Source organism: Arachis hypogaea, chromosome 14, assembly GCF_003086295.3.
Source record: "Arachis hypogaea cultivar Tifrunner chromosome 14, arahy.Tifrunner.gnm2.J5K5, whole genome shotgun sequence".
NCBI lineage: Eukaryota > Viridiplantae > Streptophyta > Magnoliopsida > Fabales > Fabaceae > Arachis > Arachis hypogaea.
Genome location: NC_092049.1, coordinates 74,949,394 through 74,976,692, shown reverse-complemented (window position 1 = coordinate 74,976,692; position 27,299 = coordinate 74,949,394). Strand labels below are relative to the sequence as shown.

Below are 27,299 nucleotides of genomic sequence, written 5' to 3'. Positions count from 1 at the left end.
ACACCTAAATAAATCAGAGTTTAGAGCAAGAAGCATAAAGTTTGTAAGGTAAGGATAAATATTTCAAATGATTCAAACAACAACCAGATACAGAGTCAAGCAAGGATATGCACGAATGATAATGCAAGGTTAACAAGAAAGAGATCAAAAACTAGAAATTCGAATACAAATAGTAGAGAAAGAGATAACGCTAAGCACGAATAAAGATCATACGTTAAAACGGAACTAATCTCTAGAATTTAGTTTTAACGTTCCCAAAACCTCGTAATTCGCGTTAACCTATCACTTCTATTTCGTCTATGATAACCCATTAGTGTTCCATATACATAAATCATTAGTATTAAGTTAGCCAAACTTGATACCATGAGGTATGCAATGGTAAACTAATAGCGTTAATCACGAGACAGTCATGCATATAAAACAAACTCTTGTCATCAGAACAAGTTAGAAAGCATGACAGACACTCAAAGTATGCAATGAAGCATAGTCAGTCCACTCCCAAGGCTCTACAGGAAGGACTGCTCTGATACCATATTGTAACATCCCTTCCAGCAAAATACCTTGCTTAAGTAACGGTATTTCTACTAGAAAGAACGTTACGTGACCTTTTCTAATATTAACTACTTAGTTACTGAGCCTTTGTATCGATTTTGCGTTTCAGTTTTAAGAAGAATGCCAGAAAATTTTGTTTGTTTTTTTTTTCATTAAAGACATGTATCAATGATAAACATTGCAAATAATAATAACAATCACATAAGTATTATTAATAGTAATTCTTATACATAAGAAGTCATATAAACCCAGATACAACACCTACCCCTCTGTTAAAATAAAACCTCAAAGGACCAGAGCGAGGGGACTCTATGAAAGCAATTAAAAGCATAAAGAAAGCCTACTAATCGCTTGCAGCTTCATATTGCATCTTCAAACCTGTGTCACTGAAAGGGTGGAAAATTTGGGGGTGAGAACCAAACCACATGTTCTCAGTAGAGGTCGAGAATGCCGTGAAAGTAAAGAATAAAGCGCAAATAGTTAATTTCATTCAGAGACATCTAAAAGAAAATTAACCTTCTTTAAGAATTAGTTAATTATTCAAAATCCTAGACCCATATTTTCTTTATAAAACTCTTAAAAGTTTCCTAAACTGTATGAATGACCAACCTGTTCCAAGCATAGGTTCATTAAGTCTATGCTGAACCAGTTTGATTTTTCATACTTTACTAGACCATAACATAAAAGAAGTTACCTACGCGGTATAAATGATCATCCTGCTCCAAGCATAGGTTCATTAAGTCTATGCTGAACCAGTCAGATACTTTATACAGAACTAGATCTCAAACGTACCAGTCACGGCCTCAGGCCCAAACAACTCAATCAACATCCAATCACCACAATCCAAACAATCAGTTACAAACACAGGTAATGAGGTTCAAACACAATCAAGAGCAATTACATTAAGTATAGCAATTAGCAGTTAAACAGAATTATTCACTTAGGCAAACCAATTACAATATACACACCTAAACAATGTCACATAGATGCATATGATGAATGTCTAGTTCTAGTGCAGGCCATGAGCTCATGTGTTGGTTAGCACCTGTATTCCCCACATTTATCCGGTCACGAGTTCACGATTTCCCGAATACGATTTTCCGTTCAAATAAATGCGCATATAATTATTAGCAGCTCTATTGAGACAGCCTCTGCTTTCTACTCATAGGAAATATACTATTGGGAACGGAAAATTGCTGTAGGTATCCAAGTTTCCCTACAGAAGCTCTTGGGTTGCTTTAAGCAACAGATAAATAAATATTATCTCTTGGGTTGCATTAAGCAACAAATAAGCAAACAATATCTCTTGGGTTGCCTCAAGCAACAAACAAACATCTCTTGGATTGCTTCAAGCAACAAACAAATAAATAAAAATCTCTTGGGTTGCCTCAAGCAACAGATAATCATAGAATAAGTACTTTACTCTTTCCTTTTTCTTTCATAATTGCAAGTACGCAAGCGAGACAAGACCCACGCCCTTGATAACAATCTTGTATACCAAATAATCTTTTCATAAAAGAATCATTGAAGTTATTATCATTAAATAAGCCTTAAATATTGATTTTGATTAAGTCCTTATACTTTTATAAAAATTTGGACATAACCTCCTTTAAAAATAGGACTTAGCCACCCTTACAGGTCCCAACCAAACAATTTACCAAACTCTTTTCAACCTCTCCAATAGCAAATCAATTCAGAATCAAACAAATTCCAACATTGAATCAACCCTATGACGCTAAGGTTAATCTTTAATTTTATGAACTCATAACTCTCACTCAGACATTCTCAACACTCTATCTTCTTTTCTATTTTTAATATAGCAAATAAACTCAGAATTGCGCAAACTTTATGTCCAAGCGTTCATCTTAAGACAAGCTTGTTAAAAAACCATAGATTCTAATTTTATGGTTTCTCTAGCCTTAGAAATAAAGGAAAAACTGTGACTGCTCTGCAGTGCGTAAAACCAGAAAAACAGCAGCAGCATGTGATATTCAAAATTCAATATAAAATCCAAGTTAAATCCCATGACTTTAAAAGTTATTATAGTTTAACTCCACTCATCCAGGTTTCTTTTCCAATTAGTTCCAGGTCAATATCATTTTTAATGAAGAAGTTATATAACCTAGAAGTTGAATAATTTTCTGCAGAATTCTGTTTTAAAAGTTAATGAACTTATCTTCTTCGAAGTCCTATAACTTACTCATTAAAACATGGATAGCCCTGAAATTTAAGTCACATATGCTAAACATACTTAATTTTCACTTCCAATTGGTTGCACCTCGATATCCAACCTGGTTCAAAAGTTATAAACTCTCAAAGTTACTGATTCAAGAAAACAGAATCTGGCCTTTATTGCACAATGCATCGTATTTCAAAAATTTGTATATTTTAAACAGCAAGTTCAACCGTTTTGAAATTTTATGAAATTAAAATAATAGGACTAAAGTTTCATTTAAAATTGCTTTTGCTTCAAAATTCAATTCGAAATATTCACAACAGAGCCAACAAGTTACTACTGTTCCAAAAATTATGCAGTAAAAATCAGATCCCACAACCATTACTCAAAAATTCACCGTAAATCTAATATTTAATGAAAAGATCTCAAACTCTCCAATTCAGTCCCAATTATTCCCAATTTGCAGTTATTCAGTAAACCTTGTTGGCATTCCTAAATTAAAATCATTTTAAACTCCCTACCTCGATTAGCTAAACCGGAAGGAATTAACCACGATAAACCTGCACTTTTTGAATTCATAGCAGCAGCAACAATTCCAACATTATTGGGACGCGGCAGCAGCATCAACCATGATCACACTCCAACAACAACAATTTTGACAGCTCCAGCAGAACACAGCAACACTAAAACAAAGGTATAGGCTACCGTAATTAAAATAAAAATATAGCAGAGAAACAAAATTCTAAATAGAACAAGAGTGGAAACATTACAGGATTATGAATGGAGGTTCAGAGTCAAAATAAAGAAGATGGTGCAACAGTTTGTCTTCTCTAGCAATGAGCTCCAATTGTGGCGATTCCAACGATTACAGTATAATTAGGAATATTAGAGGCCGAGACAGGATCATTTCAAAGCGACAATGGTTCAGAAATGGTAACTCTAATAGCTAGGACAGAATTGACGCACCCGCAACGATAGCGGCGACCAGGAATTCCAAAGACAAACCCTAGTAGCAACGGCAGCGGCACTGCCTCCTCCCAGTCGTCGTGTTCTCCTTCTTCCTGTACGCGTTCTACTTCGCTCATCACCTCGCTTCACGCAGTGGCGTTCTCCTCCTGTAGTGACTTGAACGGTGGCGGCTATCCCAAACAGAGACAGCGACGTCGTCTCCCCTTCTCTCCACGTGCAGCAGCTCTGATCGATGATGGTAGCAGCGACGGATGCACGAGGATGACGAAGTCGAAGCCTTCTTGATCATCCCAGCGTCTTCCTCCTATTCCCTTACTCCCCGACTCCCGACTTCTCCATCTCCCCCTCTCGATCTCTCTTCTTCCCCCTTCGAGCTCCCCTTTCTCTCTTCACTGTTTCTTTCCTTTTCTCTGAACGTATGTAGTGTGCGTTTTGTGAAATTAGGGTATCAATTAGGAAATTTGTGATCTTAAATTAAATTAGATTTTGATTTGATAAATTAAGAAAAAATATATACAAGTAGTATAATAATTTTACAAAATATTCATGATAGGATAACAATTTAGAATTCAAATATAATGCTATAAAGATTACTTTTAAAATGCATGAGATTTTATCTATCAATCTATTAACGAGCTCAAATAATTATTTTTAATTTAAATCATAAAGTAAATATATTAATCACATTTTTACAAAATGTAGTTTAAACTCAATATTCAATTATTCAAATTAAATGATATAATTTTTTATTATTTTTCTATCACCGAAACTTTAATTTCAATTTACAAAATATCTAATTATAATAAAATTACTTAAACTTTAAGTATTTATAAAAATCCATTTAATCATTCCTAATAAATTAATCTCAAAGAGCTCAAACTAATAAAATAAACCATAATTTATCCATAATAAAAATTATTTAAATTATATAATTTTCAAAATACATAAAATAACCAACTATAAAAATTTACACAAGAATATTAATTGAATTAACTCCAAATATTAGTAAACTAATTTAATTACTCTTAATTAATTAATTTATAAAATAAGATATCAAATTAATAAAATAAATCGTAACTTTTTCAGGATAAAAGTTACTTAAATTAAATTATATAATTCTTTCTTATTTTTCAATTACTAAAATTATACAAAATATTCCATTATATAAAATTACATTAAGAATCTTAATTGGTTTAAAATGAAATTATCTCTGAATCTATTTAATTATTTCTAATAAAATAATTTTTAAAATTATAAAGTTTAAACTTAATAAAATAAAATCACAATTTATTCATAATTAGATTTTCAAAAATGCAGAATGTTACAAGGGTCACGTGGTGAATGGTATGACCGCCATGGTCCGAATGGTGCTGTCGGGGTTGTTCCGATCTCGGTTATTCCTTCTCCTCCTCAGGCCGCAGCCACAGGAGCAAAGCTTGACCCCTTGTGATTTCTACTGTTTATGTCCCTTTCAATTTATGTATTCGATGTGGCCCGATTTATGGGTCTTTGAACACATCTTTGTGTAATAGCTGTTAGTTGAACACTTTTTGCTTTATAGTTGCTTCTTCACAACTTTTAAGTTTAATGTTTAACAACTTTTGCATGTAGCACTTGATTTTGATTCTCAGTCGCTTTTTATCCGCCCTCTGGTGGTTGGCTATTGAAAACACCTTACCCTTTGATGAGCGGATAATTTATACGCTTTTTGGCATTGTTTTTAGTATGTTTTTAGTAGGATCTAGTTACTTTTAGGGATGTTTTCATTAGTTTTTATGTTAAATTCATATTTCTGGACTTTACTATGAGTTTGTGTGTTTTTCTATAATTTCAGGTATTTTCTGGCTGAAATTGAGGGACTTGAGCAAAAATCAGATTCAGAGGTTGAAAAAGGACTGCTGATGCTGTTGGATTCTGACCTCCCTGCACTCAAAGTGGATTTTCTGGAGCTACAAAACTCGAAATGGCGCGCTTCCAATTGCGTTGGAAAGTAGACATCCAGGGCTTTCCAGCAATATATAATAGTCCATACTTTGGCCAAGAATTGATGACGTAAATTGGCGTTCCACGCCAGCCTTCTGCCCAAATCTGGCGTCCAGCGCCAGAAAAGGATCCAAAACCAGAGTTGAACGCCCAAACTGGCACAGAAATTGGCGTTCAACTCCACAAATGGCCTCTGCACGTGCTACACTCAAGCTCAGCCCAAACACACACCAAGTGGGCCCCGGAAGTGGATTTATGCATCAATTACTTACTCATGTAAACCCTAGTGACTAGTTTATTATAAATAGGACCTCTTACTATTGTATTAGGCATCCTGGATTGTATTTGATCCTGTGATCTCGTTTAGGGGGCTGGCCATCTCGGCCATGCCTAGACCTTCACTTATGTATTTTCATACGGTAGAGTTTCTACACTCCATAGATTAAGGTGTGGAGCTCTGCTGTTCCTCAAAGATTAATGCAAAGTACTACTGTTTTCTATTCAATTCTTCTTATTTCTCTTCTAAGATATCCATTCGCACCCAAGAACGTGATGAAGGTGATGATTATGTGTGACGCTCATCATCCTTCTCCTTTATGAACGCGTGCCTGACAAACACTTCTGTTCTACATGAAATAAGCTAGAATGAATATCTCTTAGATCTCCTAACCGGAATCTTCGTGGCGTAAGCTAGAATGATGGCGGCATTCAAGAGAATCCGGAAAGTCTAAACCTTGTCTGTGGTATTCCGAGTAGGATTCAATGATTGAATGACTGTGACGAGCTCCTAACTCGCGATTGCAGGGCGTTAGTGACAGACGCAAAAGGATAGTAAATCCTATTCCAGCATGATCGAGAACCAACAGATGAATAGCCGTGCCGTGACAGGGTGCGTGAGCATATTATTCACTGAGAGGATAAGATGAAGCCATTGGCAAGGGTGATGCCTCCAGACGATTAGCCGTGCCGTGACAGGGCATTGGATCATTTTCCCGTGAGATGACCGAAAGTAGCCATTGACAGTGGTGATGTATCACATAAAGCCAGCCATGGAAAGGAGTAAGACTGATTGGATGAAGATAGCAGGAAAGCAGAGGTTCAGAGGAACGAAAAGCATCTCCATTCGCTTATCTGAAATTCCTACCAATGAATTACATAAGTATCTCTATCCCTATTTTATTATATAATATTCGAAAACACCATTATCACTTTATATCTGCCTGACTGAGATTTACAAGGTGACCATAGCTTGCTTCATACCAACAATCTCCGTGGGATTCGACCCTTACTCACGTAAGGTATTACTTGGACGACCCAGTGCACTTGCTGGTTAGTTGTATCGAAGTTGTGACAATTATGTATTGAGATCAAAGCACCAAGCTTTGGAGCCATTACCAGGGATTGTTCGAGCCTGGACATCACAATTTCGTGCACCAAGTTTTTGGCGCCGTTGCCGGGGATTGTTTGAGTTTTCGGCAAGCTTTTGGTCCGGTAACATCAGTGCCAAGTCTGATCCGGCAACAACACCAAGTTTTTGGCGCCGTTGCCGGGGATTGTTTGAGTTTGGACAACTGACGGTTCATCTTGTTGCTCAGATTAGGTAATTTTCTTTTTATTTTATTTTCAAAAATTTTTCAAAAATATTTCTAAAATTTTCTCAATTGTTTTCGAAAAAAAAAAAAGTTTTCAAAAATATTATTTTTATTCAAGATTTTTAAGAATGAATTCTAGTGTTTCATGAAGCATGTGAAGCCTGGCTGGCTGTAAAGCCATGTCTAATTTTATTTGGACTGAGGCAGCAATTTGTTATCAAGAGCAAGCTAGTTGGAGTTAATCCACCTGCTACTGTTTCTGATTTACATGCTAAAGCTTGGCTGGCCATTGGCCATGTCTAGTGTTTTGGACTGGAGCTTTCTTTGAAAGCTTGGCTGGCTAGTGAGCCATGTCTAATTCCTGGACTGAAGCTTTAGACTAACATGGCAAGATTCCTGGAATTCATATTAAAAATTTTGGAATCCTTATTTTTCCTTTTAATTTTCGAAAAATATAAAATAAAAATCCAAAAAAAAATTAGAAAATCATAAAAATAAAAAATATTTTCTGTTTCTTGTTTGAGTCTTGAGTCATGTTATAAGTTTGGTGTCACTTGCATATGCATCTTGCATTTTTCGAAAATTCATGCATTCATAGTGTTCTTCATGATCTTCAAGTTGTTCTTGGTAAGTCTTCTTGTTTGATCTTGATGAATTTTTGTTTTGTGTCTTTTCATGTTTATCATATGCATTCTTGAATTCTTAGTGTCTAAGCATTAAAGAATTCTAAGTTTGGTGTCTTGCATGTTTTCTTTGCATTAAAAATTTTTTCAAAAATATGTTCTTGATGTTCATCATGACATTCAAAGTGTTCTTGGTGTTCATCTTGACATTCATAGCATTCTTGCATGCATTCATTGTTTTGATCTAAAAATTTCATGCATTGCATATTTTTCATGTTTTCATAAAAATTCAAAAATCAAAAAAATATCTTTCCCTTTTTCTCTCATCAAATTCGAAAATTTGAGTTGACTTTTTCAAAAATTTTTAAAAAAAAATCAAGTTGTTGCCAATGAGTCAAATCAAATTTTCAATTTGGAAATCTTATTTTTTTCAAAATCTTTTTCAAAAATCAAATCTTTTTCAAAATTCTTAGTTATTTTCGAAAATTCCAAAAATATTTTTCAAAAATCTTTTTCTTATTTTTCCATCAAATTTTCGAAAATAACATAGTCAATTAATGTTTTGATTCAAAAATTTGAAGTTTGTTACTTGCTTGTTAAGAAAGATTCAAACTTTAAGTTCTAGAATCATATCTTGTGATTTCTTGTGAATCAAGTCATTAATTGAGATTTTAAAAATCAAATCTTTTTCAAAATTAATTTCTAAAATATCTTCTTATCTTATCTTTTTCAAAAATATCTTTTCAAAATATCTTTTCTAACTTCCTAACTTCTTATCTTTTCAAAATTTGTTTCAACTAACTAACTAACTTTTTGTTTGTTTCTTAACTTTTTCAAAACTACCTAACTAACTCTATCTCTCTCTAAATTTTCGAAAATATCTTCCCTCTTTTTCAAAAATTTCTTTTTAATTAACTAATTATTTTTATTTTCTATTTTTGATTTCAAAAATTTTCGAAAAATACTAACTAATTTTCAAAAACCAATTTTCAAAAATCACTAACTCTTTTTCAAAATAATTTTCGAAAATTATTCCTCCCCCATCTCATTCTATTTATTCATTCATATCCTAACATCTCATCTCACATCTCTTCCATTCTCACAGTTGTGTTTCTTCCTTTATATTACATTCCTTGTCTCCCCCTTTTCTTCCACTCACAAAGGGATCCATATACTGTGGTATAAAGGATCTCTATTATTATTATCATTTTTCTGTCCATTCTTCCTTGTCATATGAGCAGGAGCAAGGATAAGAACATTCTTGTGGAAGCAGATCCAGAACCTGAAAGGACTCTGAAGAGAAAATTAAGAGAAGCTAAAATACAACAATCCAGAGATAACCTTTCAGAAATTTTCGAACAGGCAGAGGAGATGGCAGCCGAAAATAATAATAATGTAAGGAAGATGCTTGGTGACTTTACTGCACCTAATTCCAATTTACATGGAAGAAGCATCTCCATTCCTGCCATTGGAGCAAACAACTTTGAGCTGAAACCTCAATTAGTTTCTCTGATGCAGCAGAACTGCAAGTTTCATGGACTTCCATCTGAAGATCCTTTTCAGTTCTTAACTGAATTCTTGCAGATATGTGATACTGTTAAGACTAATGGAGTAGATCCTGAAGTCTACAGGCTCATGCTTTTCCCTTTTGCTGTAAGAGACAGAGCTAGATTATGGTTGGATTCTCAACCTAAAGACAGCCTGAACTCTTGGGATAAGCTGGTCACGGCTTTCTTAGCCAAGTACTTTCCTCCTCAAAAGCTGAGCAAGCTTAGAGCTGATGTTCAAACCTTCAGACAGAAAGAAGGTGAATCCCTCTATGAAGCTTGGGAAAGATACAAACAGTTGACCAAAAAGTGTCCTTCTGACATGCTTTCAGAATGGACCATCCTGGATATATTCTATGATGGTCTGTCTGAGTTATCTAAGATGTCATTGGATACTTCTGCAGGTGGATCCATTCACCTAAAGAAAACGCCTGCAGAAGCTCAAGAATTCGTTGACATGGTTGCTAATAACCAGTTCATGTACACTTCTGAAAGGAATCCTATGAACAATGGGACGCCTATGAAGAAGGGAGTTCTTGAGGTTGATACTCTGAATGCCATATTGGCTCAGAATAAAATATTGACTCAGCAAGTCAATATGATTTCTCAGAGTCTGAATGGAATGCAAGCTGCATCCAACAGTACTCAAGAGGCTTCTTCTGAAGAAGAAGCCTATGATCCTGAGAACCCTGCAATAGCAGAGGTAATTTACTTAGGTGAACCTTATGGAAACACCTATAACTCAACATGGAGAAATCATCCAAATTTCTCATGGAAGGATCAAAAGCCCCAACAAGGCTTTAATAATGGTGGAAGAAACAGGTTTAGCAATAGCAAGCCTTTTCCATCATCAACTCAGCAACAGACAGAGAACTCTGAACAAAATGCTTCTAATTTAGCAAATCTAGTCTCTGATCTATCTAAGGCCACTGTAAGTTTCATGAATGAAACAAGGTCTTCCATTAGAAATCTGGAAGCACAAGTGGGCTAGCTGAGTAAAAGGATCACTGAAATCCCTCCTAGTACTCTCCCAAGCAATACAGAAGAGAATCCAAAAGGAGAGTGCAAGGCCATTGACATAAGCGCCATGGCCGAACCTATGAGGAGAGGAGAGGACGTGAATCCCAAGGAGGAAGACCTCCTGGGACGTCCAGTGATCAATGAGGAGCTTTTCTCTGAGGAACCAAAGGACTCTGAGGCTCATCTAGAGACCATAGAGATTCCATTGAACCTCCTTATACCCTTCATGAGCTCTGATGAGTATTCCTCTTCTGAAGAGAATGAGGATGTTACTGAAGAGCAAACTGCCAAGTTTCTTGGTGCAATCATGAAGCTGAATGCCAAATTATTTGGCATTGATACTTGGGAAGTTGAACCTCCCTTGTTCATCAATGAACTAAGTGATCTGGATCAACTGACATTGCCTCAGAAGAGACAGGATCCTGGAAAGTTCATAATACCCTGTACCATAGGCACCATGATCTTTAAGGCTCTGTGTGACCTTGGTTCAGGAATAAACCTCATGCCCCTCTCTGTAATAGAGAAACTGGGAATCTATGGGGTGCAAGCTGCTAAAATCTCATCAGAGATGGCAGACAGCTCCAGAAGACAGGCTTATGGACAAGTAGAGGACGTGTTAGTAAAGGTTGAGGGCCTTTACATCCCTGCTGATTTCATAGTCCTGGATACTGGAAAGGAAGAGGATGAATCCATCATCCTAGGAAGACCTTTCCTGGCCACAGCAAGAGCTGTGATTGATGTTGACAGAGGGGAAATAGTCCGTCAATGGAATGAGAACTCCCTTGTATTCAAAACTCAAGGATCTCCCTCTGCAACCATGGAGAGGAAGCTTGAAAAGCTTCTCTCAAAGCAGAGTCAACCAGAGCCCCCACAGTCAAACTCTAAGTTTGGTGTTGGAAGGCCACAACCAAACTCTAAGTTTGGTGTTGAACTCCCATATCCAAACTCTAAGTTTAGTGTTGGAGAGTCTCAACAAAGCTCTGCACATCTGTGAGGCTCCATGAGAGCTCACTGTCAAGCTATTGACATTAAAGAAGCGCTTGTTGGGAGGCAACCCAATGTTTATCTAATTCTTATTTTTATTGTTTTTCATGTTTTCTTAGGTTTATGATCATGTGGAGTCACAAAATAAATATAAAAATTGAAAACGGAATAAAAAACAGCAGAAGAAAAATCACACCCTGGAGGAGCATCTGCCTGGCGTTCAAACGCTAGAACAGAGCATAGTTCTGGCGCTGAACGCCCAGAATGGGAGCATCCTGGCGCTGAACGCCCAGAACAAGCATGGTTCTGGCGTTCAACGCCAGAAATGGCAGCAAATGGGCGTTGAACGCCCAAAATGGGCACCAACCTGGCGCTGAACGCCCAGAGTTGTGTGCAAGGGCATTTTGCATGCCTAAATTGGTGCAGGGATGTAAATGCCTTGACACCTCAAGATCTGTGGACCTCACAGGATCACCTCAGGATCTGTGGACCCCACAGGATCCCCACATACCTCCACTCACTCTATTCTCTCTTCTCAATCATCCTCTACTCCCAATAAACACTCTTCCCTATTAACCCTTTACCACTCACATCCAAACACCCACTTTCCTTCAAAATTCAACATCTCTTCCCCACCCAATCCCACCCATATGGCCGAATACACATCTCCCTCCATCTCCTCCATATCTTCTTCTATTCTTTCTTCTTTTGCTCGAGGGCGAGCAACATTCTAAGTTTGGTGTAGTAAAAAGCATAGCTTTTTTGTTTTTCTCCATAACCATTGATGGCACCTAAGGCCAGAGAGGCCTCTAGAAAGAGGAAAGGGAAGACAAAAGCTTCCATCAAGGGTCTATAGCTCAGTGGTAGAACATTTGACTGCAAATCAAGAGATCCCTGAGACACCTCAGGGGATACATTTTCTTCCACACAATTATTGGAAGCAACTAAGGGTGGAACATCAAGAGCACTCCATCATCCTTCATGAAATCAAAGAAGATCTAAAAGCAATGAAGGAGGAGCAGCAAAGACAAGGAAGAGACATAGAAGAGCTCAAGGACATCACTAAGGTGGATTCATTCCTTGTTCTTATTTCTTCTGTTTTTCGTTTTCTATGTTATGTGCTTATCTGTGTTTGTGTCTTTATTACATGATCCTTAGTAGTTAGTAACTTTGTCTTAAAGATATGAATGTCCTATGAATCCATCACCTCTCTTAAATGAAAAATGTTTTAATTCAAAAGAACAAGAAGTACATGAGTTTCGAATTTATCCTTGAATTTAGTTTAATTATATTGATGTGGTGACAATGCTTCTTGTTTTCTGAATGTATGCGTGAACAGTGCATATGTCTTTTGAAGTTGTTGTTTAAGAATGTTAAATATGTTGGCTCTTGAAAGAATGATGACTAGGAGACATGTTATTTGATAATCTGAAAAATCATAAAAATGATTCTTGAAGCAAGAAAAAGCAGCAAAGAACAAAGCTTGCAGAAAAAAAAAAAGGGGCGAAAAAAATAGAAAAAATAGAAAGAAAAAGAAAAAGCAAGCAGAAAAAGCCAATAACCCTTAAAACCAAAAGGCAAGGGCAAATAAAAAGGATCCCAAGGCTTTGAGCATCAGTGGATAGGAGGGCCTAAAGGAATAAAATCCTAGTCTAAGCGGCTAAACCAAGCTGTCCCTAACCATGTGCTTGTGGCGTGTAGGTGTCAAGTGAAAACTTGAGACTGAGCGGTTAAAGTCAAGGTCCAAAGCAAAAAAAGAGTGTGCTTAAGAACCCTGGACACCTCTAATTGGGGACTTTAGCAAAGCTGAGTCACAATCTGAAAAGGTTCACCCAATTATGTGTCTGTGGCATTTATGTATCTAGTGGTAATACTGGAAAACAAAGTGCTTAGGGCCACGGCCAAGACTCATAAAGAAGCTGTGTTCAAGAATCATCATACTGAACTAGGAGAGTCAATAACACTATTCGAAATCTGAAGTTCCTATAGATGCCAATCATTCTGAACCTCAATGGATAAAGTGAGATGCCACAACTATTCAAGAGGCAAAAAGCTATAAGTCCCGCTCATATGATTGAAGCTCTGTTTCATTGATAGTTTGGAATTTATAGTATATTCTCTTCTTTTTATCCTATTTGATTTTCAGTTGCTTGGGGACAAGCAACAATTTAAGTTTGGTGTTGTGATGAGCGGATAATTTATACGCTTTTTGGCATTGTTTTTAGTATGTTTTTAGTAGGATCTAGTTACTTTTAGGGATGTTTTCATTAGTTTTTATGTTAAATTCACATTTCTGGACTTTACTATGAGTTTGTGTGTTTTTCTGTAATTTCAGGTATTTTCTGGCTGAAATTGAGGGACTTGAGCAAAAATCAGATTCAGAGGTTGAAAAAGGACTGCTGATGCTGTTGGATTCTGACCTCCCTGCACTCAAAGTGGATTTTCCGGAGCTACAGAACTCGAAATGGCGCGCTTCCAATTGCGTTGGAAAGTAGACATCCAGGTCTTTCCAGCAATATATAATAGTCCATACTTTGGCCAAGAATTGACGACGTAAACTGGCGTTCAACGCCAGCCTTCTGCCCAAATCTGGCGTCCAGCGCCAGAAAAGGATCCAAAACCAGAGTTGAACGCCCAAACTGGCACAGAAACTGGCGTTCAACTCCACAAATGGCCTCTGCACGTGCTACACTCAAGCTCAGCCCAAACACACACCAAGTGGGCCCCGAAAGTGGATTTATGCATCAATTACTTACTCATGTAAACCCTAGTGACTAGTTTATTATAAATAGGACCTCTTACTATTGTATTAGGCATCCTGGATTGTATTTGATCCTGTGATCTCGTTTAGGGGGCTGGCCATCTCGGCCATGCCTAGACCTTCACTTATGTATTTTCATACGGTAGAGTTTCTACACTCCATAGATTAAGGTGTGGAGCTCTGCTGTTCCTCAAAGATTAATGCAAAGTACTACTGTTTTCTATTCAATTCTTCTTATTTCTCTTCTAAGATATCCATTCGCACCCAAGAACGTGATGAAGGTGACGATTATGTGTGACGCTCATCATCCTTCTCCTTTATGAACGCGTGCCTGACAAACACTTCTGTTCTACATGAAATAAGCTAGAATGAATATCTCTTAGATCTCCTAACCGGAATCTTCGTGGCGTAAGCTAGAATGATGGCGGCATTCAAGAGAATCCGGAAAGTCTAAACCTTGTCTGTGGTATTCCGAGTAGGATTCAATGATTGAATGACTGTGACGAGCTCCTAACTCGCGATTGCAGGGCGTTAGTGACAGACGCAAAAGGATAGTAAATCCTATTCCAGCATGATCAAGAACCGACAGATGAATAGCCGTGCCGTGACAGGGTGCGTGAGCATATTATTCACTGAGAGGATAAGATGAAGCCATTGGCAAGGGTGATGCCTCCAGACGATTAGCCGTGCCGTGACAGGGCATTGGATCATTTTCCCGTGAGATGACCGAAAGTAGCCATTGACAGTGGTGATGTATCACATAAAGCCAGCCATGGAAAGGAGTAAGACTGATTGGATGAAGATAGCAGGAAAGCAGAGGTTCAGAGGAACGAAAAGCATCTCCATTCGCTTATCTAAAATTCCTACCAATGAATTACATAAGTATCTCTATCCCTATTTTATTATATAATATTCGAAAACACCATTATCACTTTATATCTGCCTAACTGAGATTTACAAGGTGACTATAGCTTGCTTCATACCAACAATCTCCGTGGGATTCGACCCTTACTCACGTAAGGTATTACTTGGACGACCCAGTGCACTTGCTGGTTAGTTGTATCGAAGTTGTGACAATTATGTATTGAGATCAAAGCACCAAGCTTTGGAGCCATTACCAGGGATTGTTCGAGCCTGGACATCACAATTTCGTGCACCACCCTTTAATTGCTCTTTGGCGACCTCACCCCTTTGACATTTCGGTCGATCGCTTTGGTAGCGTAGCGAATGTCTTCTAGGTAATGTTGCATGGATTGGACCTTTCTAGATATTTGGGTCTTCACCTTTTAGCTAACTTTTGATAGCTTCGTAGGTAGTACCCGAGTTGGTTGGCTTGTGGGTATGTTGATTGATTTGCTTTGCTTCTTAGTTGCCTTTCGGCAACTTTCTAGCTGGCATTTTGCGTGGTTCTGGACCGTTAGTTGCATTTGCTTTTTAAGTAGTGTTCCTTCTGAACCTCTACCTTTCAGCTTTTCTTTATCAACTTTAGGAGCAGTGTTCGATTTTCGAACTTCTACTTTAGAGGTTCCTTTACGCGTCTGCAGCCTTTAGGCCTTGTCTGACTTTTGTGTAGTCGAGACGTACATGGTTCCTTTTTAGTGATCCTTTCAGTAATCTGACTTCTCTGTCGGACTTTTTCAAGTTATTTCTACAACTCTGTTTTTAATCTGACCTTGTTGGGTCGCTTTTGTACGAGTTGCTTTTATAACTTCTCACATTAATTTCAACCTCGTCACTTTATCCTGTCGACCTTTTCTGGTCGGGCAGCGATTTTTTTGTGTTTTTTCGAGCATAAATTAATGCACATTGGTAGAAAACTTTTTAAGAAATGGTAGATTTTAGTAAGATAAAAGGTAAAAAATAGAAATATCTATACATGCCTGGTTACCCTGTAATTGGTGGCCCTCTTAGTTCTTGTCCTGGTGCCTCATTAAAAAACCCTTTGCTGGGGAAAGAGTGCACCTTGGCTCAAGTCCTTTTTAGCTATAGTGCCTTTTCAGGATATAGGCGTGTCATGACCTTGGGAGCTCCCGTCCTTGGAGGTCGGCAACATTATAGTAACCTTTCCCTAGCACCTCTGTGATCCGGTATGTTCCTTTCTAATTTGCAGCTAGCTTTCCTTCTCCCAACCTGCCTACGCTGATGTCGTTTCAGATTAGGATAAGGTCATTGGTCATGAAGCTTCGTTGGATTACCTTCCGATTATATCTGAGTGTCATTCGATGTTTCAGGGATTCCTCTCTTATCCGAGTTCTTTCTCGGACTTTTGGTAGCAGGTCCAGCTATTCTCTCTGTGCTTGGGAGTTGATTTCCTCGTTGTAGAAGATCACCCAGGGGGATCCTTCGTCCACTTCGACGGGGATTATTGCGTCTACCCCGTAAGCAAGTCAGAAGGGTGATTCACCTGTGGTGGAATACGGTGTTGTCCGATATTCCCATAGGACTTGGGGGAGTTCCTCGGGCCAGGCTCCTTTTGTGTCCTGTAACCGGTGCTTCAACCTGGCTAATATGACCTTATTTACAGCCTCGGCCTGTCTGTTGGCCTGTGGGTGTTCTACTGAGGTAAACTGATGCTTGATTTTTAAGTCGACTACGAGGTTTTTGAAGCCTGTTGATAAACCACTATTTTATGGTTTATCTTGTGCTCAATTGAGTGGATTTTATCAACCCTTTACCCACTTATTCATACTATTTGCATGGTTTTATATTTGCCTTCCTAATTATGTGCTATGATTGAAAACATGCTTCTTTGGCCTTTATATTGCTAATATTAATGCTCCCTTATCACCATTAGATGCCTTGATATGTGTGTTAAGTGATTTCAGAGATTACAAAGCAGGAATGGCTCAGAGGATGGAAAGGAAGCATGCAAAAGTGGAAGGAATACAAGAAGTTGGAGAAACTGCTAAGCTGTCCAGCCTGACCTCTTCGCACTCAAACAGCTATAATTTTAGCTACAGAGGTCCAAATGACGCGGTTCTAGTTGCATTGGAAAGCTAACATCCGGGGCTTCGATATGATATATAATAACTTATAGTTGCCCTGACGCTAGGTGACGCGACCGCGTGCTTCATGCGGCCACATTGCAGTGACGGAAATCAGCGTGTTTGAATTCTTCTCCAGCGATTTCTGGGCTGTTTTCGACCCAGTTTGTGGCCCAGAAAACACAGATTAGAGGCTATAAAGTGGAAGAATCTATTCATTCATGATAAGCTTACACATTCACAATTTTAGGAGTAGATGTAGTTTTTAGAGAGAGAGGTTCTCTCCTCTCTCTTAGGATTAGGATTTAGGACTTCTCTTATTTTTAGGAGTGACTCTCAATCCCAGGTTCAATGTTCTTTTATTTCTTTTCTCACTTTTGTTTATGACTCTTTATGATTGATTTTCTATTTTAATATATTTTGAGGTATTTCAGACTTATGATTGCTCTCTTTAATTTATGTTACTGTTGCTTCCCATCTGAAGGCATTTTTATTCCGGTAGATTTACTTTTCCCCTTTTGGTCTTGGTTAAGAAAGCAGTAACTCAGGAGTTATCTTATCTCAACATAATTGATAACTGTTATCTTTGCTAATTAAACTGAACTTCAAAAATCCCAACCTTTTCTTAAGAAATAAATAGGATTCGAAGATCAAACTAATTAGTCCCTTGACTTCCCTTTGCTTTAGTAAAGGTTAACTAAGTGGAATTAAGATTCAACTTTCATTATTATTGATAAGGATAACTAAGTCTGGACTTCCAATTTCTTATACCTTGCCAAGAGATTTTATTATTATTATTTTATTTTACTTGTCATATAACATATTCCCTCCTTACTTCCAAAATCCCCAATTTACAAAACCCATAACCAATAATAAGAACATACTTCCCTACAATTCCTTGAGAAGACGACCTGAGGTTTAAATACTCGGTTATCAATTTTAAAGAGGTTTGTTACTTGTGACAACCAAAACATTTGTATGAAGGGATTTTTGTCGGTTTAGAGACTATATCTACAACACGACTGTTTTTTTGAAATTCTTTACTGGCAAAAATCCTAACGTCACCTGTATTAGTGAATTGAGTTCCGTTGTCCGTGGTGATGGAGTAGGGGACTCCAAACCTTGTGACAATGTTTTTGTATAGGAACTTTTGACTTTGCTAGGCAGTGGCGGTAGCTAGGTGTTTGGCCTCGATCTATTTTGTGAAGTAGTCTATTCCCACTACGAGGAATTTGACTTGACCTGAACCTTGGGGACATGGCCCGAGGAGGTCGAGTCCCCATTTTGCGAACGGCTAAGGGGAGGTGACGCTAATAAGTTCTTCAGGCGGGGCTCTGTGGAAGTTGGCGTGCTTCAGGCATAGAGGGCATGTTTTTATGAACTCGGTCGCTTCCTTTTGTAAGGTCGGCCAGTAGAAGCCGACTCGGATCACTTTCTTAGACAGTGCCCTGGGTCCGAAGTGGTTACCAGACATGCCGCTGTGAACTTCCTCTAGGACTTCCTTTGTGACAGAGGTCGGTACGCATTTGAGGAGGGGTGTCGAGATCCCTCTTTTGTACAGGACGTCGTGCATTATAGTGTAGTGTTGTGCCTCCCTTATGAGTCTTTTAGTGTCTTTCTTTTCTGTGGGAAGTGTTTTGGACTTGAGGTAGTTGATTATAGGGGTCATCCATCCTTAGTCTTGGTCTGATATACTTAACACCTTCTCCTCCCTTGAAGTTGATGGATGCTGTAAAGTATTTTGGATGAGGCTTCTGTTGTTGCCCCTCGGCTTGGTGCTGGCTAGTTTTGAGAGTGCGTCAGCTCAGATATTTTACTATCGGGGTATGTGTCGGATCACACATCTACTGAAGTCGTTGAGCTGCTCCTTGGTTTTGTCTAAGTATTTCTTCATAGTGGGGTCTTTCGCTTGGTAACTTCCTTTGATCTGTGAAATGATGACTTGTGAGTCACTGAAGATGGTGAGCTTCTGGACCCCGACCTCTTTGACCAGCCTTAAGCCAGCTAGCAGGGCTTCATATTCTACTTGGTTGTTTGACTCGGGGAACTCGAACTTGAGGGATAGTTCTATTTGGGTTCCTTGGTCACTTTCCAAGATGATGCTCACCTCGCTTCCAGCTTTGTTTGACGAGCCGCCGACGTACAAGTTCCACGAGACGGGAGTTCCCGGCGTGTCGGTATACTTGGCGATGAAGTCGGCTAGGTACTGGGACTTGATGGCGGTCTGGGCCTCATACTTGTGGTCGAACTCGAACAGCTCGACTGCCCATTGCAGGATCCTGCCTGCCAGGTCCGTTTTCTGCAAAATATGCTTCATGGGTTGATTGTCGGAGTCTTCTGGCTGTGAGTACGAGGGCAAGGGCAAACTTTTTGATCTTCTAGTAGTTTAGTTCCGCCCCTTGTATGGCTTTGCTGATGAACTAGATAGGCTGCTGCCCATTATTCTCCACTTTCCATTTGGCTTTTTTACGAGCACGACATTGGCCAGCCACAGTGGGTACTTAACCTCTCTTATGAATCCTGCCTCCAGCAAGGCCTGTACTTGCTCCTCTACGACCTGTGATCTTTCCAGTCTGAGCTTCCTGCGTTTTTGTTGTATTGGTCGAGACTCGGGGTATATGGCTAATATGTGGCTCATCAGTCCGGGATCAATGCCATGCATGTCGGTAGCTTTCCAGGCGAAGAGGTCCGAGTTTTCTTTTAGGAGCTTCATGAGTGGCTCCTTTAGGTCTTCCTTTAGGTTCGCTCCTATTTTTGTTGTCTTATCCGGGTATCCCCGACCTGTATTTCCTCGGTCTCGCCTTCTGCTTGAGGGCATAATCCTTTGCGTTCTCGGGCTCCTCTGAATTCCATGGCGTTAGCCTCCTTCCCTCCGGGGCCATCTTTTAGGTTCAGACTATCATTGTAGCATCGTCTTGCGAGTTTCTGATCGCCTTTTATGGTGGCTATGCCTTCTGTAGTTGGGAACTTCATGCATAGGTGTGGAGTGGAGACTACCGCGGTGAGTCAGTTTAGAGTCGTCCGGCCTATGAAGGCGTTATACGCTGAGCCTACGTCGACTACAATGTAGTCAACGCTTAAAGTTCTGGACCGAGCCCCTTTTGCAAATGTAGTGTGCAGCAAGATGTATCCAAGTGGTTGTATCGGAGTGTCGCCCAGTCCAAACAGGCTATTGGGATATGCTTTTAGCTCCTTTTCTTTGAGATCGAGTTTGTTGAAAGCGGTTTGGAATAGGATATCAACAGAACTTTCCTGGTCAACCAAAGTTTGGTGGAGGTGGGCGTTTGCCACTATGATGGTGATTACTACGGGATAGTCATGCCCTGGGGCGATGCCTGTGGTGTCCTCTTTGTTAAAAGAGATCGTGGGTATGTCGGGTAATTGACTCTCCTCTCCGACATAGTATACCTCTTTAAGGTGCCTTTTACGGAATGATCATGAGATTCCCCCTCCTGCAAATCCTCCATTAATTATATGGACATGCCTTTATGGGGTGGGAGGGGGCATTCTGTCTGTCCTCCCTCTTCATCCTTTCTTCTCATCTGTGGATTGTCTGTTCTGTTGGCTAGGAATCAGTCCAGTCATCCTTTCTGGGCCAACTACTCTGTGACATTTTTAAGGTTGTAGCATTCGTTGGTGGGGTGACCGAAGAGCTTGTGGTATTCACAATATTCCATTCGACTTCCTCCACTTTTGTGTTTGATCTGACGAGGTGGTGGGATCTTCTCAGTGTGATATATTTTCCTATAGACGTCTACTAGGAATACCCGGAGGGGGTGTAGTTGTGATATTTCCTGGGCTTCTCGGCAGTTGACTCCTTCTTTTTTGGCTCTTTATCTCTGTCTCGGGAAGAGTAGGAAAATTGGCTCTTGAGGTTTCTCCCAGTCGGAAGTTTTCTTCCATGTTGATATATTTCTCGGCCCGTTCTTGTACTTTGTTCAGGGAGGTGGGTGCTTTTTGGATATGGACTGGCTGAATGGCCCTTCTCGTAGGCTGTTTATCAGCCCCATGATGGCTGCTTCGGTGGGGAGATTTTGTATGTCAAAACATGCTTTATTAAATCTTTCCATATATGTCTGAAAGCTCTCCTGATCTCCTTGCTTGATTTCGAGTAGACTTGGTTTGTGCTTGGTTTTGTCCCTTTGAATAGAGAATCTGGCCAGGAATTTCTTGGTGAGATCATCGAAGCTGGTGATTAACCTTGGAGGTAGGCTATCGAAGCACTTTTAGTTGTTTTAGTGAGGGTGACCGGGAAAGCTTTGCAGCGAGTTGCGTCGAAGGCCTCGGTGAGGTCATCTGACTCTTGAAGTTGCTGAGATGATGGCTCGGATCGGATCCTCCGTCGTATAGGTCCATGTCGAGGGGTTTGAAATCCTTGAGGACTTTTGCCTTCATAATTTTCTCTGAAAACAGGTCTTGCTCTCTGAAGGGCCTGGTCTCGCGGTTGGTTCGGGTAGGGCGGGATTTGAGGTCGGCTTTGGGCTTCTGGAGTTTTTCTTCTCGCTCTCTGCGCCGTCTTGTTTCTCTTTAAAGGTATCGCTTGGCCTCCCGTTGGTGCTCAGCCTCTCGTTCAAGCTGTTTGAGGCGATCCTGTTGTTCGTGGATGGCGTCTAGGATCTTCGTGTTTTGAGGTTGTTTACACCCCTTAGAGTGGTGCGTTTCCTTTGGTGATGGTGGGAGGTACGAAATTTGGGTTTTTTATCGGCGTACCGTCTTCTAATCCAGATGTAAGGTCGTTGTTAGGTGGGTTGCTTGCCATGATTATGGGATGACTTCTAGGTTCTCCGGCAACGGCGCTAATATTCCGAGGGCTACCTAAAACGTGGAATTCGGACCGAACGTGAAATTCGGGTCGTCTCCGAGTGTCGGCTTCCGACCTTCAGATGTGGAGGTGCCGCCTTATCTGAGCTCCTCGTGTGGTTGGGTGGTGGTACCTGCAAGAAACTCCAATGCTTAAGTTAGCATGGGCTTTAGGCAGGTTTTTAGTAGAATTGGGATATGAGTTATACTTGGGGGATTCCAGTGTATTTATAGTGGTTTTTGGTGATCTTCTTTGGGGGAGAAGATTCTTATCGTATCTTTCTTGTGGGATAGATCATATCTTTTGGCAACCGCCTTCTAGTAGGCAGTGGCCTTGTTGGTTTGGGCCTCTTTGGGCCTTCTGGTGGTCCTCCGAGCTCTTTAGGAAGAGATTGGTGGGAGTGAGAGAGCCCTCTTCGAATTCAGTCCCCTGATCCTTTGCCGACCCGGCCTTAAAGCTCGGGTTTAGGGTATGAACAGAGGGATCGACCCTGACTCACCTCAGGTATTACTTAAACGACCCAGTGGACTTGCTGGTTCAGTTGTGCATAGTATGGGAATACGTGCACAATTACCCTTACTCTCTCTTCGAGTACGTGTCTGACCTCGTCTGCAAGTCACCATTCAGGGTCATGTCCACACCAAACAATCGATATCAAGGTGATCAGTCTCAATATCAAAAGCCTAGTGCTTCAATTATCCAAAAAAGGTACCCACAAACAAGCATGCTATGAAATATCAAGAAGATAACCTAAATAGTATGAAAGAAAAATGACTCAGAGTCTGCAATAAAGCATAATCAGTCTATCCCTCAGGCTCACGAGGACGAACCACTCTGATACCACTAAATGTAACGCCCTAATTACCCTAAGCCTTACCTCTTGCCGTAAAGTAAAGGTTAATCAAAGGTTACAACAATTCTAAGGCTTATACATATTATATATAGAAAGGAATAATAATTCTAGAAGCTCGATGAAGGAATAAGCTAAAAAACAGAGTTAAAAAAGCACAAAACGTTTAAACGAAGCTACAAACTTAAGGCACAAGGTAAGGGTATAAGATAACAAAATATAAGTATATATAAGAGGATATAATAGTAATAAGAAACCAGCCTCAGATGTCGGTTCAACTGCCAACCCGACACATCTCCATGGAGATGTCACCCTTCGGTCTCATAATGGAACCCCCGAGATATCTTGCCCGGATCACGGTCCAGGATGTCAGTGCCTGCACACTATGGTGATTCCAAAGGGATGCGAGCAGGATACTCTTGCCACGGACCTCACATCTTAACGTTAGTGGGATAACCACTGCCCTTATGCCATCGTCGTGACCTCGACAGGCAGGATCCCTGCCAGGCGCATAGCGTCTCAACAATTTCAGTAGAAAACAATATATTAGGGATTTTCAGAAAACATTTTTCAGTACTCAGTACAGTCATCATTCCCCAACTCATCACATTAATCATCATTACAGTACTCTGCCATCTCACTTAACTAATACCTCCTCAGTACTCCAGAATTCTAAGACTCCGTCTTCTAAACTTTTTATATGAAATTATCTAGTTTTCCTACTTATGGTATCCTCTATGTTTCAAAGCCTAAAATCAAGTTAAAGAATCTTAAATGAGTGTTATGGAAGTTTACAAGCTTGCTGGGAAGGTAAAACAGTTAAAAAAAAGGTTTTCTTTAAAAAATAGGGTAGTGTGCGTACGCATAAGGTTGTGTGTACGCACTCCCCAAAGAGTTTTCTAAAAGTGTGCGTACGCATAGAGGTGTGCATACACACAGTAAGTAAAAGTTTTGATTCTGCGTAAATGTACAGATACGTGTGAATGCCCTCAACAGAATGAACCTTCCAGCGCGTGCATGTGCACGAGGCTGTGCATACGCACAACTTGCAAACTTCTCAAGGTGTGTGTGCGCACCAGAGTGTGCTAGCGCTCCCAACAATAGGCATCTCCCTGTGTGTGCGTGCACACCAGAATGTGCGTATGCACGTTTTCAAAAATTCACAGGGTGTGCGTGCGCACAAGGCTGTGCGTACACACAAGTCAAAAATAGCCACTGATCAGGGGATGCACATAGGAGTGTGCTTGTGCACCCAAACCAGAAATCACAAATTCTGCAATATCACAGAATTCAGATTACTGACGCCAACTTCCAACGATCATATCTTTCCCTACAAAATTGAAATTTCTACAAAGTCTATACTGTTTTAAAACTTTTTGAATTATCTTTAATTTGATATCAAATTCATTAAATTTAAAAACTGTAGCTCAAGATATAATCCGTCGAAGTTCACTAAAAATCCATTTTTACCAAAGTTTCACTAATTTCTCAAATCCTTAAAATTCATAACCAAAACTAATTCAAAACTACACCAAACTCCAATTTACCTCATAACTTACCCTTTGTGTCACAATTCGCCATTCACACCAACTTCCAGTCATATTTACATAATCCTCAACCTCAACTATCAAATACATAACACTATAATAATTTATCCACCAATATCGTCATCAATCATCGTTTTATCACTACCAATCATAATAATCAACTTCAATCATTCACAATATCAATATTCAACACTATTTATTAACCTCAACAATATTATTCATCCAAATCATCAAAGTCATCAATGCATCATACATCATCATTCAACAAATTCAACAAGCCATTTCAATCCATCCTATCTTATGGGTCACTAGCCTAAGTATCCATAAATATTATATATTATGATGCATTTGCATTTTTGTTTAGATTAACTAGTTAGTTTAAGTAGTTTTAGCTTAATTTCATGCATATTATTCCAATTAAATAAGCATTTGAATGAAGTTCTCATCATACATTAATATGTCAAGAGCTACGTGATTTTGTGCTTAATTCTATGCAAATGATATAAGAAAAGTGATAAATATTTGAATGATGAAAAATTTGAGATGCAGAGCTTTGATGAAGTTACTTTGTGATCATGGCAGGGAAGAAAGAGCGCTACGCTCATTTGGAGAACGCTACGTTCACCTGTAACATGACCCATGGCACTGCGCTCTCTTTCAAAGAGCACTACATTCTTCAGCAACGCGTATGCATATGTGACGCGTATGCATGGAGCGACACTTTCGATGACCCACACGTACGCGTGGGAGGAGGATCAGCACTCTTCAGCAACGAGCGCCACGCTCTTTTTCAAAGAGCGCCTGCGACAATTCTCAAGTGGGAGTCAAAGTTTGGCTATCAACGTGTACTCGTCAATGACGCGCTGATAAACCCCAATTTTGTGGTTTATCTTGTGCTTATTTTGGGGGATTTTATCACCTTTTTTCACATTTATTCAATGAAATAGCATGGTTTTATAATTCTCCCTTAATTTGTGCTTAAGTGTAAAAACATGCTTTTTAGGCCCTAAAATTGGTGATTTTAATTCACTTTAATTCCATTCGATGCCTTGATGTGTTTGTCGAGTGATTTCAGGTTCATAAGGTAAGTATCGGATGGAAGAAATGAAGAGAAAAGCATGCAAAATGGAAAATTCATGAAGAAATGCACGTGTCAGGGACGCGTACGCGTGCATTGGAGATTTTTAAAGCCACGCGCACGCGTCAAGCACGCGTACGCGTGAGTAGGGATTTTGCCATCGACGCGCACGCATGACACTCGGCATGTGACCCACTTAAAGTGAAATCGCTGGGGGCGATTTCTGAGCTGCCAAGACCCAAATCCAACTCGTTTATGAGGGTATTTCATGCAGATTTGAGGCTTGAGCAAAGGGGGAGCACTTAGTTGTAGAATAGCATCATGTAGTTTAGTTTCTAGAGAGAGAAGCTCCCTCTTCTCTCTAGAATTAGGGTTCTTAGGCTTATTTTCATCTTAGATCTAGGTTTTGATTATTGTTTGCATCTTACTTCTTCTACATTTTCATGCCCTAGTAGTGTAATTCTCTTGTTCTCTCTTGTTATTTTCCCTTTTTGCTCTCTTTTGTGATGATGAACTCTTTTTGGATTTGGTTTATATTTAATGAAATTTGATGTTTGATGTTCTTTTATTGTTGATTTGAGTTGTAAATTTTACTTTCCTTGCAATTGGTAGTTGGTAGATTTAATATTTCTTGTCATTTATCATGCTTTCCTTTCATACCCGCCAAGTGTTTGACAAAATACTTGGTTGGGCTTTAGAGTAGATTTTGAGCATTCTTGGCTTGGAAAGAGTACTTAGGTAATCTTGAGTCATGAGAACCCAACTCATGTTGGCGATCTAGAGTTGTTAGCTAGTATTGTTTCCATTAACTCTAATCTCTTGCTAATTCACTTAGTGAGTTGATTAGGACATTTGGATTGAGATTAGCTAATCTTGTTAGACTTTCTTCGAGCGTGGAGATAATATGATACCTTCTTCCATCTTCGGGGATGACGTAATGAGATAAATTCTTGTTTATTATTGTGATATGATTGATTAGTCTTGTTTGACATTCTCCCTATGTGAAGAGAACATGATACCTTCTTCCATTTGTTGGAGTTGACTAAATAAGATGAATTAATCATTGTATGACTAGGATAGAAAGCCTATATTCTCAACCCTCGCCATGAATGTCCCTCTTTATTACTTGCTTTCTTTAATTGCTTACTTTATTTACTTTTCTTGCCCATTTAATTTCTTGCCCTTTTATAAATCAAACCCCCCTTTCACCTTCATAGCCAATAATTGACCACTTCATTGCAATTCCTTGTGAGACGTCCCGGAGTCTAAATACTTCAGTTAATTTTCATTGGGGTTTGTACTTGTGACAAAACCAAATTTTTTATTGGGAGGATTGTTTGCTGGTATAGAACTATACTTGCAATGATAATTTATTCATTTGAAGAAATTCTATACCATCAAAGAATTCACTCATCACGCGCACGCATGGGCGTGGCAATAGTGGAGGATCACGCAAACGCGTGGATGGAGCGGCAGCATGGAAGTGACATTTTGATATCCACGCGTACGCGTAGTAGACGCGTACGCGTGGGACAACGTTACTGGCGCGAGCGTAGCATTCTCAAGGAGAGCGCTACCAAAGGACGCGTGGGCATACATCACCCAGACGCGTGACAAGTACTGAGAAGATGACGACGTGCACGTGTAGAGGATGCATACGCGTCGGTACCTGAGAGCTCCATTTTTGCAAAGAGCGCTGCGTTCTCCTGGAAGCTGAATTCAAGTACAATTAAAAAGCCCACTTGAAGCACTGGCAAGTACACCTGAACCAGCCACTGAACTAGTATAAATAGGGGGCATCTTGAATTGCTAAGGACTTTTGCTGGATCTAC

At 39.5% G+C, this 27,299-nt stretch overlaps 1 long non-coding RNA gene and 1 other non-coding gene across 2 annotated transcripts; both read right to left on the bottom strand.

The window, feature by feature from the left end:
• Positions 1 to 717: 717 nt before the first annotated feature.
• LOC140178851 (uncharacterized) lies at positions 718 to 3,642 on the bottom strand. Its single transcript, XR_011871806.1, has 3 exons — positions 3,499 to 3,642; positions 3,250 to 3,411; positions 718 to 938 (listed from the first exon to the last, which is right to left on the bottom strand). It is a non-coding gene; the product is annotated as an uncharacterized lncRNA (long non-coding RNA).
• Positions 3,643 to 9,662: 6,020 nt separating this feature from the next.
• On the bottom strand, positions 9,663 to 9,770 carry LOC112745437 (small nucleolar RNA R71). The gene has a single exon (XR_003173366.1). It is a non-coding gene; the product is annotated as a small nucleolar RNA R71 (small nucleolar RNA).
• Between the last annotated feature and the right edge of the window lie 17,529 nt (positions 9,771 to 27,299).